At 38.6% G+C, this 18,266-nt stretch overlaps 1 pseudogene; it reads left to right on the top strand.

Annotated features, from left to right (window-relative positions):
• Positions 1-17,613: 17,613 nt before the first annotated feature.
• On the top strand, positions 17,614-17,732 carry LOC135269310 (5S ribosomal RNA; annotated as a pseudogene).
• The last annotated feature ends 534 nt before the right edge of the window (positions 17,733-18,266 follow it).

Below are 18,266 nucleotides of genomic sequence, written 5' to 3'. Positions count from 1 at the left end.
TGAGCTCTGCTTCTTGTCAGATCAGCGGTGGCATAGATTCTCATAAGAGCATGAACCCTACTGTGAGCTGTGCGTGTGAGGGATCTAGGCTGTGCTCCTGATGAGAATCTAATTCCTGATGATCTGTCACTGTCTCCCATCACTCCCAGATGGGACTGTCTAGTTGCAGGAAAACAAACTCAGGGCTCCCACAGATTCTATGTGACGGTGAGTTGTGTATAATTATTTCATTATGTATTACAATATAATAATAATAGAAATGAAGTGCACAATAAATGTAATGCACTTGAGTCATCCTAAAAGCACCCCCGTCCCCGTCCCCTCTGGGGAAAAATAGTCTTCCAAGAAGCCGATCCTTGGTGCCAAAGCGACTGGGGATCGCTGCTTTCCCTTATTTATATCACTGAATCCTTACAATTGCTCTTAACAAGCCTTACAATTGGAGCAGGTGCTATGATTATTCCCATTTTACAGATAAGGAAACAGAGGCACCAGACTGACCCATGGTTACACACAGCTCCTAGGAGGTGGAGCCAGGGTTCAAACACAGACACACAGACCCCAGAGCCTGCTCTGGCCACGTCGTAGTTGGCTGGTGCCCAGAAGCCCAGCAGAGTTTTGGTTGGCTGGTACACAGCAAAGATCAGATCTATGGGTTGGATTCGTCAGTGGAAGCCGTTTGAAGGAATGAGTTATCCCAGAGAAACCTGGTGCTGACGATTTGGGCTGATGAAGAAGTTAAGACTGCTGCTACGCTTGCACCCTTTGAAAGCTAATCAAACTGGAATTTGAACTCGTTTTCACTTCTCAATGGTTTATAAGGAATACAAGGTTTAAATTTACATTTTTTTTAAAAAAAGGTATATGCAGGGTGAATCCCTTTTAGTCTCCACTTTTCAGCAAAGTTTACCTAAAATAAAATCCATTTACTGCTGACACGGGAATTGCCATATGTGAGTAGTTGATGTGGCTTCTGTTTTACTGCATAGACAGGAAAATTTGATATTCTTTATATACCATCTCTAAGAATTTATTATTGAAATGGGATTAACAACACAAAAATAGTACGGCAGAAAAGCAGATCTTAACTTGGATCGTGTTTGATCAATTTCAGGAGCAGACCCTGATTATAAAAATACCCTCAACCCCCTTAGACATGGATTCACCCTTCGGGTGTGGGCTTAGGGCAGGGTGACCTTTCACTCCCTTTTGATGAGCGCCCTCTTGTGGTGGACTGTGAGTATGCACGTCTCCATCTTCAAGATTCTTTGTGAGACAGAACGGTGTTTTGTCTAGAGCGTTCCCTGACATCAGGGGTGAGGAGAAGCACACCCTGCATGATCCTGCTTCTTCTGTAGTCTCTGATGTTCTTTAAACATAAAGGCAAATGTACTGTTTTCATTTCTAGACTTTATTTTTGACCGTATATTTTTATGCCCACTGCTGTTACTGTGACCAATTTTAGTTATAATTATTTTCTCTTTCTATTTTATGGAGGATAATTAGCGAATGGAAATAGAAAAAAACTTACATAGGTTTAAAAAGCCTTTACATTTTAAATTCGAAGTTCACTCCTTATGCAGACAACTCCCCATTTTTGTGTTAAAAGCATAAACAAATATATGTTTAAGGATGAGAAATAACAGAATATCTTAGGATCTCTAATTCCTCTCATTCAGAAGCTGTCTGAAGGTCAGGGGGAAATGAGAAGGCTTGGAGGAGATGTAGAATGATTGTGTAAGCTCTCAGCGTGTGTCGTTCATGCATGGACACTTGATACCACACCTCCTGGGAAATGGTCATGGAAAATATGGGTAGATCCCTACTGCTGATTGCAATCGGTCCCGTCTAATGGCTGCCATTTTAATTTCACTCAATCAAGGGAGGACGTCTCATGCTAATTTCATGATACGCTGAAAAGGTTTTGGCTCTTTGGAGTCAAACAGAACTGAGCTTAAATCTAAACTCTGACACTTACTGTGACTTCGGGCAAATCATTTAATCTCCCTTGTTGCAATAAAAAGACAGCAATCCCCGCTTGGTAGGGTCAGTTGGCTCAAAGAAGTCAATGAGCAGGTGAGCCTGGAGAGCCTTTTGCCGAAGTCATTCCAGGAAAGCTCCCTTCCCTTCTGCCTCCCCACCCACTCTTCGCTGATTTATTATAGCGTAGCTGGGGAGACCAGACACACACTGAGATACGGAACAGACGGGAGATAATAAATGGAAAATGATTTGGTGTGTACACCGATATTCCCTTATCGTATCATCAATTTGTCTTTACATGTTTGGAGGCTATATCAAGAAAGTCTATAAATATAGAATTGTTATGTCTTCCTGGAGAGCTGAGGCTTTTACAAATACCTTCACATAAGGTAACCTGTAATAATGTTGTTTTCCAGAGAAGCTCGTTTGTTTGCTATTCCACAGGTACGCCAGCTCTCTTTTGGCTAATATTTGCCTGGTTCAGGTCTGTGATTCCATATCTGCAGTTCTGAAAACCAAAAAGCTTGGAAAACAGAAAGTTATTTTTATAATTCTTTTGGCAGCGAAACCTGATCTATGCCAGTGTAACACTATTTATAGTCTTTATTTATTCTACTTAGCGTGAATATTTATGTTTCTTTCAGAAATATTACTGTGTTTGATTACGGGGTGCTGCCTCGAGCTCCACTGTGTGTTATGTAATGTATAACATAAACCCTGTATTAATTTCTTAAATTAAAATTAATCTGAATTTGAAACACAGTTGGCTCTAGGGTTTAGGTTAAGAGTTTGGGGATGCACTCTCTAGAAATATCTTTTTCTGTCTTCTTATGTTTTAGGTATGTATCTTTAAGTAGCATTTAAAGCTGGCTTTGCTTTTAATTTAATATAACAATCTATCTTTTAAATGGAAGATTGAGGCTATTTAAATCTATATTTCTGGCCGGATACGGTAGCTCACACCGGTAATCACAGCACTCTGGGAGGCTGAAGCAGGCGGATTGCTTGAGCCCAGGAGTTCGAGACCAGCCTGGGCCACATAGTGAAACCCTATCTTGACTAAAAATACAAACAAACAAACATTAGCTGGGTGTGGTGGCACATGCCAGTAATCCCAGCTACTCAGCTCCTCAGGAGGTGGGAGGATGGCTTAAGCCAGGAGATCGAGCTGTGGTTGTGCCACTGTACTCCAGTCTGGGTGATAGAATGAGAGACTATGTCTCAAAAAAGTAATAACAACAGGCCGGGTGTGGTGGCTCATACCTGTAATCCCAGCACTTTTGGAGGCCAGAGGCCGAGGCGGGTGGATCACAAGGTCAAGAGATCAAGACCATCCTAGCCAACATGGTGAAACCCTGTGTCTACTAAAAATACAAAAATTAGCTGGGCATGGTGGTGCACGTCTGTAGTCCCAACTATTCCAGAGGCTGAGGCAGGAGAATCACTTGAACCTGAGAGGCGGAGGTTGCAGCGAGCTGAGATCTCGCCACTGCATTCCAGCCTGGGCAACAGAGTGAGAGTCCGTCTCAGCAAAATAATAATAATAATAAGATAAAAAATATGGTACATTGGTGAAGGAATAAAAAGGAGAAAAAATAATTAATAAAAATAAATTTAAAAATCTATTTCTGATGTATTTCAATTTCTTTTTCCTCTGTTTTTTCTTTCTAAACGCTCCGCTTCGTCTATGGTTTTCTCGCTTCCAGCATTCTACTGGATTAATTGAGCTTCTCTTTTTTTTCTCCAAGTTTTTACTCAGCTAGGAAGTTATATATTCTCTTTATTCTCTTAATGGTTACTTTTGAAATATTTTTTCTGCATATTTAACTTACAAAGTCTAAAATCGTTCTGTATCTTTAGCCTGCGTTTCATGAATTCCGAGACGGTTCATTGCTCCAGCTTTGGCCACGCTCTCCCAGCTTACAATGCTATTGTCTCGTATTTTTGTTATATCTTATTTTTAAATCACAAACTAGACGTTATTATTTGATAAACCTGTTTGTTTCGATTTGTGGCTCTATTTACTAATTTGTTTGCACATCAAACTATTTATCGAATGTATATTTTTTGAACAGTTACTATAGGCTGGAGGACTCAGCCGTGAGCAAAATGAAGTCTCGGACATACGGGGCCTAATTTCCAGCTCATACTAACGGTTTCTTCTTCCCTTCAGATCTTCCTTCTGGGATGATTTTCCCTCTTCTTCCTGTATATCTCTTAGATGTTCTTCTACTGGGGCTTTGTGGAATCTTAATTCTTTTTGCATTTTAGATAGCTTCAATAAAGCTATCTAAGGTATCATTTGCATTCCACACAATCCCCCTACTTAGAGTGTATAATTAAATGCTTTTTTAATTTTTATATATTTTATTGCACTTTAGGTTCTGGGGTACATGTGCAGAACATGCAGGATTGTTGCACAGGTACATACATGGTAATGTGGTTTGCTGCCTCCATCCCCGTCACCTATATCTGGCATTTCTCCCCATGTTATCCCTCCCCAACTACCTACCCCCCACTGTCCCTCCCTTAGTCCCCCGCAACAGACCCCTGTGTGTGATGCTTCCCTCCCTGTGTCCATGTGTTCTCATTGTTCAACACCCGCTTATGAGTGAGAACATGCGGTGTTTGATTTTCTGTCTTGTGTCAGTTTGCTGAGAATGATGGTTTCCAGCTTCGTCCATGTCCCTACAAAGGACACGAACTCATCGTTTTTTATGGCTGCATAGTATTCTGTGGTGTATATGTGCCACATTTTCCTTGTCCAGTCTATCATTGATGGATATTTGGGTTGGTTCCAGGTCTTTGCTGTTGTACAGTGCTGAAATGAACATACGTGTGCATATGTCTTTATAATAGAACAATTTATAATCCTTTGGATATATACCCAGTAATGGGATTGCTGGGTCAAATGGAATTTCTATTTCTAGGTCCTTGAGGAATCGCCATACTGTCTTCCACAATGGTTGAACTAGTTTGCACTCCCACCAACAGTGTAAAAGTGTTCCTATTTCTCCACATCCTCTCCAGCATCTGTTGTCTCCAGATTTTTTAACACTTGCCATTCTATCTGGCGTGAGATGGTATCTCAATGTGGTTTTGATTTGCATTTCTCTAATAACCAGTGATGATGAGCATTTTTTCATGTTTGTTGGCCTCATATATGTCTTCTTTTGAAAAGTGTCTGTTCATGTCCTTTGCCTACTTTTTAATGAGTTTGTTTGTTTCTTGTAAATCTGTTTTAGTTCTCTATAGATTCTGGATATTAGCTCTTTGTCAGATGGGTAGATTGCAAAAATTTTTTCCCTTTCTCTTGGTTGCCAGTTCACTCTAATGATTGTTTCTTTTGCTGTGCAGAAGCTCTGGAGTTTAATTAGATCCCATTTGTCTATTCTGTCTTTTGTTGCCAATGCTTTGGTGTTTTAGGCATGAACTCCTTGCCTATGCCTATGACCTGAATGGTTTTGCCTAGGTTTTCTTCTAGGGTTTTTATGGTGTTAGGTCTTATGTTTAAGTTTTTAATCCATCTGGAGTTACTTACATTTTAGTGTAAGGTGTCAGGAAGGGGTCCAGTTTCGGCTTTCTGCGTATGGCTAGCCAGTTTTCCCAACACCATTTATTAAACAGGGAATCCTTTCCCCATTGCTTGTTTTTGTCAGGTTTGTCAAAGATCAGATGGTTGTAGGTGTGTGGTGTTGCCTCCGAGGCCTCTGTTCTGTTCCATTGGTCTATATCTCTGTTTTGATACCAGTATCATGCTGTTTTGATTACTGTAGCCTTGTAGTATAGTTTGTAGTCAGGTAGCGTGATGCCTCTAGCTTTGTTCTTTTTGCTTAGAATTGACTTGGCTATGTGGGCTCTCTTTTGGTTCCATATGAAGTTTAAGGTGGTTTTTTCCAGTTCTGTGAAGAGGGTCATAGGTAGCTTGATGGGGATAGTGTTGAATCTATAAATTACTTTAGGCAGTATGGCCATTTTCACAACATTGATTCTTCCTAACCATCAGCATGGAATGTTTCTCCATCTGTTTGTGTCCTCTCTTATTTCCTTGAGGAGTGGTTGGTTGTTCTCCTTGAAGAGGTCCTTTACATCCTTTGTCAGTTGTATTCCTAGGTATTTTATTCTCTTTTTAGCAATTCCGATTGGGAGTTTGCTCATGATTTGTCTCTCTGTTAGTCTGTTATTGGGATATAGAAATACTTGTGATTTCTGCACGTTGATTTTGTATCCTGAGACTTTGCTAAAGTTCCTTTTCAGTTTCAGGAGATTTTGGGCTAAGATGATGGGTCTTCTAAATATACAATCATGTCGTCTGCAAATAGAGACAATTTGACTTCCTTGTTTCCTAATTGAATATCCTTTATTTCTTTTTCTTGCCTGAATGCTCTGGCTAGAAATTCCGAACTTCCAGTACTATATTGAATAGGAGTGGTGAGAGACGGCATCCTTGCGTAGTGCCAGATTTCAAAGGGAATGCTTCCAACTTTTTCCCATTCAGTATGATATTGGCTGTGGGTTTGTCATAAATAGCTTTTATTATTTTGAGATAAGTTCTGTTGATACCTAGTTTATTGAGAGTTTTTAGCATAAAGCGCTGTTGAATTTTGTTGAAGGCCTTCTCTGCATCTATTGAGATAATCATGTGGTTTTTGTCTTTGGTTCTGTTTATGTGGTGAATTATGTTTATAGACTTGCATATGTTGAACCAGCCTTGCATCCCTGGGATGAAGCCTACTTGATCGTGATGGATAAGCTTTTTGATGTGCTGTTGCAATCGGTTTGCCAGTATTTTATTGAAGATTTTTGCATTTATGTTCATCATGGATATTGGCCTGAAGTTTTCTTTTCTTGCTGAGTCTCAGCTGGGTTTTGGTATCAGGATGATGTTGGTCTCATAAAATGATTTGGGAAGGATTCCCTCTTTTTGGATTGTTTGGAATAGTTTGAGAAGGAGTGGTACCAGCTCCTCATTGTATGTGTAGTAGAATTCGGCTGTGAATCCATCTGGACCTGGGCTATTTTTGGTTGGTAGGCTATTAATTGCTGCCTCAACTTCAGCCCTTGTGATTGGTCTATTCAGGGTTTCAACTGCTTCCTGATTTAGGCTTGGGAAGGTGCAAGTGTCCAGGAATTTATCCATTTCTTCCTGGTTTACTGGTTTATGTGCATAGAGTTGTTTGTGGTAATCTCTGATGGTAGTTTGTATTTCTGTGGAATCTGTGGGGATATCCCTTTATCGTTTTTTATTGCATCTACTTGATTCTTCTCTTTCTTTTTTATTAATCTGGTTAGTGGTCTATCTATTTTGTTGATCTTTTAAAAAAAACCAGCTCCTGGATTTACTGATTTTTTTGAAGGGTTTTTTGTGTCTCTATCTCCTTCAGTTCTGCTCTGATCTTAGTTATTTCTTGTCTTCTGCTAACTTTTGAGTTTTTTTGATCTTGCTCCTCTAGCTCTTTCAATTTTGATGATAGGATGTCAATTTTAGATCTTTCCTTGTTTCTCATGTGGGCATTTATTGCTATAAATTTTCCTCTAGACACTGCTTTAAATGTGTCCCAGAGATTCTGGTACATTTTGTCTTTGTTCTTGTTGGTTTTGAAGAATGTCTTTATTTCTGTCTTCATTTCATTGTTTATCCAGTCAATATTCAAGACCCAGTTGTTCAGTTTCCATGAAGTTGTGTGGTTCTGAGTTAGTTTCTTAGTCCTGAGTTCTAATTTGATTGCACTGTGGTCTGAGAGACTGTTATGATTTCCATTCTTTTGCATTTGCTGAGGAGTGATTTACTTCCAATTATTTGGTCAGTTTTAGAGTAGGTGTGATGTGGTGCTGAGAAGAATGTATATTCTGTGGATTTGGGGTGGAGAGTTCTGTAAATGTCTATTAGGTTTGCTTGGTCCAGGTCTGAGTTCAAGTCCTGGATATCCTTGTGAATTTTCTGTCTCGTTGATCTGTCTAATATTGATAGTGGAGTGTTGAAGTCTCCCGTTGTTATTGTGCTGGAGTCTAAGTCACTTTGTAGGTCATTAAGAACTTGCCTTATGTATCTGGGTGCTCTTATATTGGGCGCATATATATTTAGGATCATTAGCTCTTCTTGTTGCATTGATCCTTTTACCATTATGTAATGCCCTTCTTTGTCTCTTTTGATCTTTGTTGGTTTAAAGCCTATTTTATCAGAGACTGGGATTGCAACTCCTCCTTTTTTTTTTTTTTTGCTCTCCATTTGCTTGGTAAATCTTCCTCCATCCCTTTATTTTGAGCCTTTGTGTATCCTTGCATGTGAAATGGGTTTCCTGGATACAGCACACCAATGGGTTTTGACTTTTTATCCAATTTTCCAGACTGTGTCTTTTGATTGGGGCATTTAGCCCATTTACGTTTAGGGTTAATATTGTTATGTGTGAATTTGATCCTGCCACTTTGATGCTAGCTGGCTGTTTTGCCTGTTAGCTGATGCAGTTTCTTCACTGTGTTGATGCTCTTTACCATTTGGTATGTTTTTGGAGTGGCTGGTACTGGTTGTTCCTTTCTATGTTTAGTGCTTCTTTCAAGAGCTCTTGTAAAGCAGGCCTGGTGGTGACAAAATCTCTGAGCAATTGCTTGTTCATAAAGGATTTTATTTCTCCTTTGCTTATGAAGCTTAGTTTGGCTGGGTGTGAAATTCTGGGTTGAAAGTTCTTGTCTTTAAGGATGTTGAATATTGGCTCCCACTCTCTTCTGGCTTGCAGGGTTTCTGCTGAGAGATCCGCTGTGAGTCTGATGGGCTTCCCTTTGTGGGTAACCTGAACTTTCTTTCTCGCTGCCTTAGCATTTTTTCCTTTATTTCAACCCTGGTGAATCTGACAATTATGTGCCTTGGGGTTGCTCTTCTTGAGGAATATCTTTGTGGTGTTCTCTGTATTTCCTGGACTTGAATATTGGCCTGCCTTTCTAGGTTGGGGAAGTTCTCCTGGATAATATCCTGAAGAGTATTTTCCAGCTTGGATTCATTCTCTCTGTCACATTCAGGTACACCCATCAAACGTAGATTAGGTCTTTTCACATAATCCCATATTTCTTGGAGGCTTTGTTCATTTCTTTTCACTCTTTTTTCTCTAATTTTGCCTTCTCATTTTATTTCATTGCATTGATCTCCAATCTCTGATATCCTTTCTTCTGCTCGGTCGGTTTGGCTATTGAAACTTGTGTATGCTACACGAAGTTCTCGTGTTGTGTTTTTCAGGTCCATCACTTCATTTATATTCTTCTCTAAGTTGTTTATTCGTGTCAGCATTTTGTCAAACCTTTTTTCAAAGTTCTTGGTTTCTTTGCATTGGGTTAGAACATGTTCTTTTAGCTCAGCGAAGTTTGTTATTACCCACTTTCTGAAGCCTGTTTCTGTCAATTCAACAGACTCATTCTCCATCCAGCCTTGTTCCCTTGCTGGTGAGGAGTTGTGATTCCTTGGAGGAGGAGAGGTGTTCTGGTTTTGGGTGTTTTCATCCTTTTTGCACTGGTTTCTTCCCATCTTTGTGGATTTATCTACCTCTTGTCTTTGTAGTTGGTGACTTTTGGATGGGGTCTCTGAGTGGATGTCCTTTTGTTGATGATGAAGTTATTTCTTTCTGTTTCTTAGTTTTCCTTCTAACAGTCAGGACCCTTGCTGTAGGACTGCTGGAGTTCCACTCCAGACCCCGCTTGCCTGGGGATCACCTGTGGCGGCTGTAGAACAGTAAGGGTTGCTGCCAGTTTCTTCTGTTATCTTTGTCCCAGAAGGATACCCACCAAATGTCAGTCTGAGCTCTCCTTTATGATGTGTCTCTTTGGATTTATGGGGGTCAAGGAGGTGCTTGAGGAGACAGTCTTATCCTTATAGGAGCTCACGTGCTGAGCTGTGAGCTCCATTGTTCCATTCAGAGCTGCTGGGCAGGTATGTTTTAGTCTGCTGCAGCAGAACTCATAACCACCTTTTTTCCCCTGGTGCTCTGTCCTGGGAAGGTGGGGCTTTATTTATAAGTTCCTGATGTGCTGCTGCCTTTTTTCAGAGATATCCTGCCTAGCTAGGAGGTAGCCTAATCACAGTCTGCCAGCAGAAGCCTTGCTGAGCTGCCATGGGCTCTGTCCAGCTGCTGTGTGGACTTCCTTGCAGTTTTGTTTATAGAGGTATAGTTAGAACTGCCTTGGTAATGGCGGACTGCCTTGGTAGTAGTGGACTGCCTCGGTAATGGCAGATGCTCTTTTCCTTGTCCCGTCTGTGGGCAGTAAGAACTCGTTTGGAAATGCGGTGATCACTCACCCTCTGCGTTCTTGCTGCGAACTGCACTCCAGAGCTGTTCCTATTTGGCCATCTTGGATCTGACCTTTTTCTAATTAAATGTTTTTTAATATATTCACAGATGTGTGCTACCATCACCACAGTCAATTTTAGAACATTTTTATAACTTCAAAAAGAAACTCTACCTGTTAGCAGTCATTCTATAGTGGGTTGAACAGTATCCTCCCCAAATCCCATCTACCTGGAACCTCAGAATGTGTGTTGGACATAAGGTCTTTGCACATGTAATGAGTTAAGATGGGGTCATACTGGATTAGCATGGGCCCTCGATCCAGCAGTGAGTGTCCTTATAGAAGGGGAGAGGACACACAGAGGAGAAGGCCACATGAAAATAGAAAGAGGCTGGGCATGGTGGCTCATGCCTGTAATCCCAGGACTTTGGGAGGCCAAGGCGGGCAGATCACAAGGTCAGGAGTTCAACACCAGCCTGGCCAAAATGGTGAAACCCCATCTCTATTAAAAATACAAACATTAGCTGGGCATGGTGGCAGGTGCCTGTAGTCCCAGCTACTCAGGAGGCTGAGGCAGAAGAATCACTTTACTTGGGAGGCAGAGGTTGCAGTGAGCTGCAATCATGCCATTGCGCTCCAGCCTGGGCAACACAGCAAGACTCTGTCTTAAAAAAAAAAAAAAGGAAAGGAAAGAAAGGAAAAAGAGAAAGAGATTGGAGGGATGCAGCTGCAAAACCTGGAACACTAAGGCTTGCCAGGAGCCACCAGAAGTTAAAAGGAGGGAAGGCAGGAGTCTTCCCTGGAGCCTCCAGAGACTGCATGGCTGACATCTTAGATTTAGCACTTCCAGTCTCCAGAACAGAGTCACAACATGTTTCTGCTGGTTTAAGCCATCCAGTTTGTGGGATTTTGTCATGGCAGCCCTGAGAAACAAATGCACGCTCCATACCCCGTTCCCCCAGCATCTGGCAACCATTAGTCTGTGTTTTTATCTTAGTGTATTTACCTATTCTGGACATTCTGCATATAAATGGAATCATGCAATGTGTGGCTTTTTGTATTTGGCTTCCATAACTTAGCATAATATGTTCCAGGTTCAGTCATGTTGTGGCATGTGTCAATGCTTCATTTTTTTTTTAACAGAGACAGGGTCTTGCTCTGTTGCCTAGGCTGGAGTGCAGTGGCACGATCAAGGTTCACTGTAACTTTGCATTCTGATGCTCAAAGAACTCTCTTGCCTCAGCCTCCTAAGTAGCGAGGACTATAGGCATGTATCACCACACCAGATTAATTAAAAAAAAATTTTTTTTTGTAGAGATAGCATCTCACTGTGTTGCCCAGGCTGGTCTTGAACTACTGGCCTCAAGGGATCCTTCCACCTTGGCCTCCCAAAGTGCTAGGATTACAGGCATGAGCCCCCATGCCTACTTGATACTTCGTTTCTTTTTGTGGCCAAATGACATTCCACTGGAAGGATATACCACATTTCGTTTACCCATTCATCAGTTGATTGACATTTGGATGCTTTGCACCTTTTGGCTTTTAGGAGTAATGCTGTACAAATTTTTGTGTGAACATATGTTTTCATTTCTCTTGAATGTACACTTAGCAGTAGAATTGCTGGGTCATCTGGTAAATCCATGTTTAATCATGTTAGGAGCTGCCAGTTTGCTTTCTGCCACTTTATTTTCCCACCAACACGTGTTATTATCTGACTTTTGGATTCTAGTCACCCTCGTGGCTGTGCACTGGTCGCTCACAGTGGCTTTGATTTACATTACCTTGATGACTATTGATGTCAATCATCTTTTTATGTGTTTATTGGCCGTTTGTATGTTTTCCTCAGAAAAATGTCTGTTTTGGTCCTTCGGGTAATTTTTAAATTAGTCCTTGGCTTAATTACCTCTTTATTTTTGAGTTGTGTTTTTTCCATATTCTAGATGAATGTCTCTTATCAAATATATAATTTGCAAATATTTTCTTCCATGTTGTGGAAGACATTGTCTTTTCAGTTTCTTAATTGTATCATTTGAAGTGCAAGTTTTTAATATTTACGAACTCCAATTTATGTGTATTTTCTTTGTTGTTTTTGGTGTCACGTATAAGAATCTGCTGTCAAATCTAAGGTCATGAAGACTTACCCCTCAGTTTTCTTAGCTATAAATCTCTTATTTATGACTATTATTTATTTCTAGTTAATTTTTGTGTATGGTGTGAGATAAGAGTTCAGTTTCATTCTTTTGCCTATGTTTATCCACTGGTCCCAGCGTCATTTGTTGGAAAGACTATTTTTTCCCCATTGAATGGTGTTTTACCTTTTTCAAAAATCATGTCGCCATAGACACATGGTTTTATTTCTAGATTCTCAATTCAAGTCCACGGATCTATATGTCTATCCTTATGCTAGTACCACACTGTCCTGATCACTGTTGCTTCGTAAAAGTTTTGAAATCAGGAAATGCGAGTCTGACAACTTTGTTGTTCTTCTTCAAGATGGTTTTGGCTATTCGGGGTCATTTGTAATCCCATACAAATTTTGGAATCAGCTTGTCAATTTCTACAAAGAACTCAGCTCTGGGATTCTGATAGAAATTTCATTGAGTCTATACATCAATTTGGGAATATTGTCATCTTAACAATGGTAATTGTTCCAATTCATGAACGTCAGATGTTCTTTCATTTATTTTTATCTTCTTTAACTTTTTTCCACAATGTTTTAGAGTTTCAGAAGTGTACATTGTACACTTCTTTTGTTAAGTTTGTTCCTTCATGTTTTATTCTTTTTGAAGCTATTGTAAATGGAATTTTTTTTAAAGAATGTATTTTTTCAAATGTATTTTTTTAAAGAATGTATTTCTGTACTTTCTCATGAGTAATCATGAGAAAGTACAGAAATACAATTGATTTTTGTGTATTGATCTTATGTTCATCACCTTGATGAGCACATTTATTAGTCCTAGTAATTTTGAGTGAAGTCATTAGGATTTTCTATAAACAAGATTGTATTACCTATGAAACGTTAGTTTTACTTTGTCCTTTCCAATATGGATGACTTTTCTTTTCTTGTCTAACTGCTATAGCTATTCTATGTTGAATAAAAGTGGTGAGAACAGACATATTTATACTCTTCGTAATCTTAGGAAGAAAGTATCCTGTCTTTCATCATTAATTACAATTTTAGCTGTGAGTTTTTTCATAGATGCCCTTTATCAGGGTGAATAGATTATCTTCTATTCCCAGCCTGTTGAGTGTGTTTAATCATAAAATGATGTTGGGATTTGCCAAACCCCTTTTCTGCATCTATTGAGATGATCTTGTGGATGTTGCTTTTTATTCTATTGCTGTGGTGTTTTTCATTAGTTGATTTTTGGATGGTAAACCAACCTTGTATCCTAGGATAAATCTTACTTGTAATGGTGCATCATTCTTTTCATACATTGCTAGATGTGGTTTCCTAGTATTTTATTGAGAATTTTTGCATCCAAATTCATAAGATAATGTTCTTTGATTTTCTTGCCATGTCTTTGTCTAGTTTACTATTAATCTGGTTAGTACTAGACTCATAGAATGAGCTGGGAGGTGTTCCTTCCTCTTCTATTTTTTGGAAAAAGATTATGAATTATTGGCATTAATTCCTTAATGTTTCATCAATTTCAGTGGCAAAGCCACCTGGGCCTGGACTTTTCTTTGTGGGTAGTTTTTTACAAAGATATATCAGCTTTTATTTTAGATTCAGGGGGTACATGTTCAGGTCTGTCATACAGGAACACTGTGTGACACTTAGGTTTGGAGGGCAGATGATCTTGTCACTCAGACAGTGAGCACAGCACGCAGTAGGCAGTTTCTCAGTCCTCACCTACCTCCTGCTCCTCCCACTCCTGCAGTCCCCAGAATCTATTGCTCTCATCTTTATGTCCGTGTGTACTCAGGGTTTAGCTCCCACTTGTAAGTGAGAACATGCAGTATTTGGTTTTCTGTTACTGCATTAATTTACTTAGGATAATGGTCTCCAACTGCATTCATGTTGCAGCAAATAATATGATTTCCTTCTTTTTATGGCTGCATAGTATTTCGTGGTGTATGTTTACTCCATTTTCTTTATCCAGCCCACCGCTGATAGGCACCTAGTTTGACTCCATGTCTTTGCTATTGTGAATAGTGCTGCAATGAACATACAAATGCATGTGTGTTTTTGGTAGAATAATTTATCTTCCTGTGCATATTTCTCTAGTAATGGAATTGTTGGGTCGAGTGCCGATTTAAGTTCTTTGAGAAATCTCCAAACTGCTTTCCACAGTGGCTGAATTAACTTATATTCTCACCCAAAGTGTGCAAGCATCCCCTTTTCTCTGCAGCCTCTTCAGCATCTGCTTTTGTCTGACTTTTTAGTAGTAGCCAGTCTGTTATGAGATGTAGTAATAGCAGCCAGTCAGAATGGCTGCTACGAAAAAGTTTTGATTTGCAGTTTTGAATTGTGTTTCTCTACTGATTAGTGATGAACATTTTTCATATGCTTGTTGGCTGCTTGTAGGTCTTCTTTTGATAAGTGTCTGTTCATGTCCTTTGCCCACTTTTAAATGGGGTTGTTTTTTGCTTGCTGATTTGTTTAGGTTCCTTACAGATTCTGAATTTTAGACCTTTATTGGATGCACAATTAGCAAATATATTCTCCCATCCGTTGATTGTTTGGTCTGTTTGTTATAGTTCCTTTCACTGTGTGGAAGCTCTTTAGTTTAATTAGATACCAGTTGCCAGTTTTTGTTTTTGTTGCAATTTGCTTTTGAGAAATTAACCATAAATTCTTTGCCAAGGCTTGCATCGAGAAGGGTATTTCCTAGGTTTTCCTCTAGGGTGTTTATAGTTTCATGTCTTACATTCAAATGTTTAACCCACCTTGAGTTAATTTTTGTGTATGAATAATGATAGGGGTCCAGTTTCATTCTTTTACATATGGCTCGCCAGTTATCCCAGCACCAGTTATTGAATAGACAGTCTTTTCCCCATTGCTTATTTTTGTCAGCTTTGTTGAAGATCAGATGGTTGTAGGTGTGTGGCTTTCTGTTCTATTCTGTTCCGTTGGTCTCTATGTCTGTATTTGTACCAGTACTATGCCATTTGGGTTACTGTAGTGTTATAGCAGAGTCTGAAGTTGGGTAGTGTGAGGCCTTCAGCTTTGTTCTTTTTGATTAGGATTCCATTGGCTATTCAGGTTCTTTTTTGGTTCCCTGTGAATTTTAGAATATATATTTTATCTAATTCTGTGAAAAATGATCTTGATAGTTTGTTAGGAATAGTGTTGAATCTATAGATTGCTTTGGGTAGTATGGCCATTTTAATGATATTGATTCCTCCAATCCATGAGCATAGAATGTTTTTTCATTTGTTTGTGTCGTCTATGATTTCTTTCAGCAGTGTTTTGCAGTTCTCCTTGTAGAGATCTTTCATTTCCTTGGTTAGATGTAGCCCTAGGTATTTTATATTTTTTGTGGTTATTGTAAATGGGATTGCATTATTGATTTGTCTCTCAGCTTGAATGCTATTGGTGTGTAGAAATGTTACTGATTTTTGCACATTGATTTTGTATCCTGAAACTTGACTGAAATCATTTATCTGTTCTAAAATTCTTTTGGTGGGGTCTCTAGGGTTTTCTAGTTATAGAATTATATCATCAGCACAGAGGTAATTTGACTTCTTCTTTTCCTATTTGTTTGCCTTTTTTTCTTTCTTTTGCTTAATAGCTCTGGCTAAGACTTCCAGTACTATGTTGAATAGGAGTGGTAAGAGTGGTCATCCTTGCTTTGTTCCTGTTTGTAAGGGAAATGCTTCCAGTTTTTGCCCATTCAGTATGATGTTAGCTGTGGGTTTGTCATAGATAGCTCTCATTTTGAGGTATGTTCCTTTGATACCTAGTTTGTTGAGAGTTTATATCATTAAGGGATGTTGGATTTTATCAAAAGCCTTTTCTGTGTCTATTGGATGATCACATGTTTTTTAATTTTGTTTATATGGTGGATCACATTTATTGATTTGTGTATGTTGAACCAACCTTGCATTCCAGGAATGAAGTCTACTTGGTCATAGTGAATTAACTTTCTGATGTGCTGCTGGACTCAGTTTGCTAGCATTTTTTGAAGATTTTTGCATCTGTGTTCATCACAGATACTAGCCTGTTGTTTTTTTTTTTTCATATGTCTTTGACAGGTTTTGGTATCAGGGTGATGCTGGCTTCATAGAATGAGGTAAGGAGGAATCAATCCCTCTTCCTTGATTTTTTGTAATAGTTTTAGTAGAATTGGTACTAGCTCTTCTTTGCATATCTGGTAGAATTCAGCTGTGAATCCATCTCATATGGGGCTTTTTTGATTGGTATGTTTTTTATTACTGATTCAATTTTGTAACTCAATATTGGTCTGTTCAGGGATTCAATTTCTTCCTGATTGAATATTGGGCAGTTGTTTCCACAAATTTATCCATTTCCTCTACATTTTCTAGTTTGTGTGCATAAAGATGTTTATAATGGTGTCTGAGAATATTTTGTATTTATGTAGGATTGGTTGTAATGTCACCTTTGTCATTTCCAAATATCATTATTTGATCTTCTCTCTTCTTTGTTAATCTAGCTAGTGCTCTATCAATCTTATTTATCCTTTCAGAGAACCAACTTTTGGTTTCATTGATCCTTTGTGTGAATTTCTGGTTCTCAATTTCATTCAGTTCTACTCTGATTTTAGTTATTTATTTTCTTCTACTAGTCTTGGGGTTAGCTTGTTCTTGCTTTTCTAGTTACTCTAGGTGTGATGTTAGATTATTAATTTGAGTCCTTTCATGCTCCAAACATTCAAAGAAATTTCTCTAACAACAAACTACAAAAATGATCCCTGAAGGTACAGTCTTAGTTTTTTTTTAAATTACAAATTCAATCTTTTTATTTGTATGTGTATACTCAAATTGTCTATTTCATTTTGTCAGTTTCAATAGTTTGTGTCTTCCCAGCAATTTATCCATTTCATCTAAGTTATCTAATTTAGTGGCATACAATTGATTTTAGTTTCCTTTATGAACTTTTTATTTGTATAAGATTGATTGTAATCTCCCCTTTTCCATTTCTGATTCTAGTCATTTAATTATCCTCTCTTTGTTTTCTTGGTTAACGAAGCTTAAGTTTTGTCAATTTTTTAATCTTTTCAAGGAACCATCCTTTGGTTTCATTGACTTTCTCTATTATTTTTGTATTCAATATTTCACTAATTTCTTCTTTAATCTTTATTATTTCCTTCCTTCTACTTGCTTTGCTTTTTAGGTTTAGTTTGCTGTGCTTTTTTCAATGTCTTAAGATGGAAGTTTAGAATATTGATTTAGGTCTATGGCCATACCACCCTGAATGCGCACAAACTCGTCTGATCTCAGAAGCTAAGCAGGGTTGAGCCTGGTTAGTACTTGGATGGGAGGCCACCTGGGAATACCAGGTGCTGTAGGCTTTTGGCTCTTCCACTCCCTGCCTTCTTAAAAAAAATCTATATATATATATAAAGAATATTGATTTAGGATCTTTCTTTCACTCTAAACTGCATATCTCTTAATCTTTCTTTTATATTTTTCATTTGCTTTTATTTTGTGTCAAGTTATGCACAATATCTTCAGATCTATCTACCAGTTCACCAATTGTCTTTTCAACTATCACTTATCTCTTTTTTTATATGGCTACTCAGTTTCTTCTTTCAACCACCACCATCTTTTTACCTATAGTTTCTATTAGGTTATTTTTCAAATTTGCCTAGACATATTTAATAGTGCTTTTTCTTTGATATTTTAAAATCCCAACTTTAGTTGATTTAAACATTTTACACAGTTATTTTATGCTCTGAAAATATATATCTCATAATTCCAACGTGTGCAGTCATTAGGAGCTCTAAGTCTTTTGTCTGTGGTTTCTACTGACTCTTGTCCGTGGGCTTCCTTCCTTAGACACTTCACACATCTTAATTGTGAACTCATATCTGGCAGAACTGAAT

The sequence above is a fragment of the Aotus nancymaae genome, unplaced genomic scaffold, assembly GCF_030222135.1.
Source record: "Aotus nancymaae isolate 86718 unplaced genomic scaffold, 86718_ANA_hifiasm-v0.15.2.pri h1tg000051l, whole genome shotgun sequence".
Taxonomy (NCBI): domain Eukaryota; kingdom Metazoa; phylum Chordata; class Mammalia; order Primates; family Aotidae; genus Aotus; species Aotus nancymaae.
Note: the sequence above shows the minus strand (reverse complement) of the source record. Positions and strands in the feature narration are given on the sequence as shown.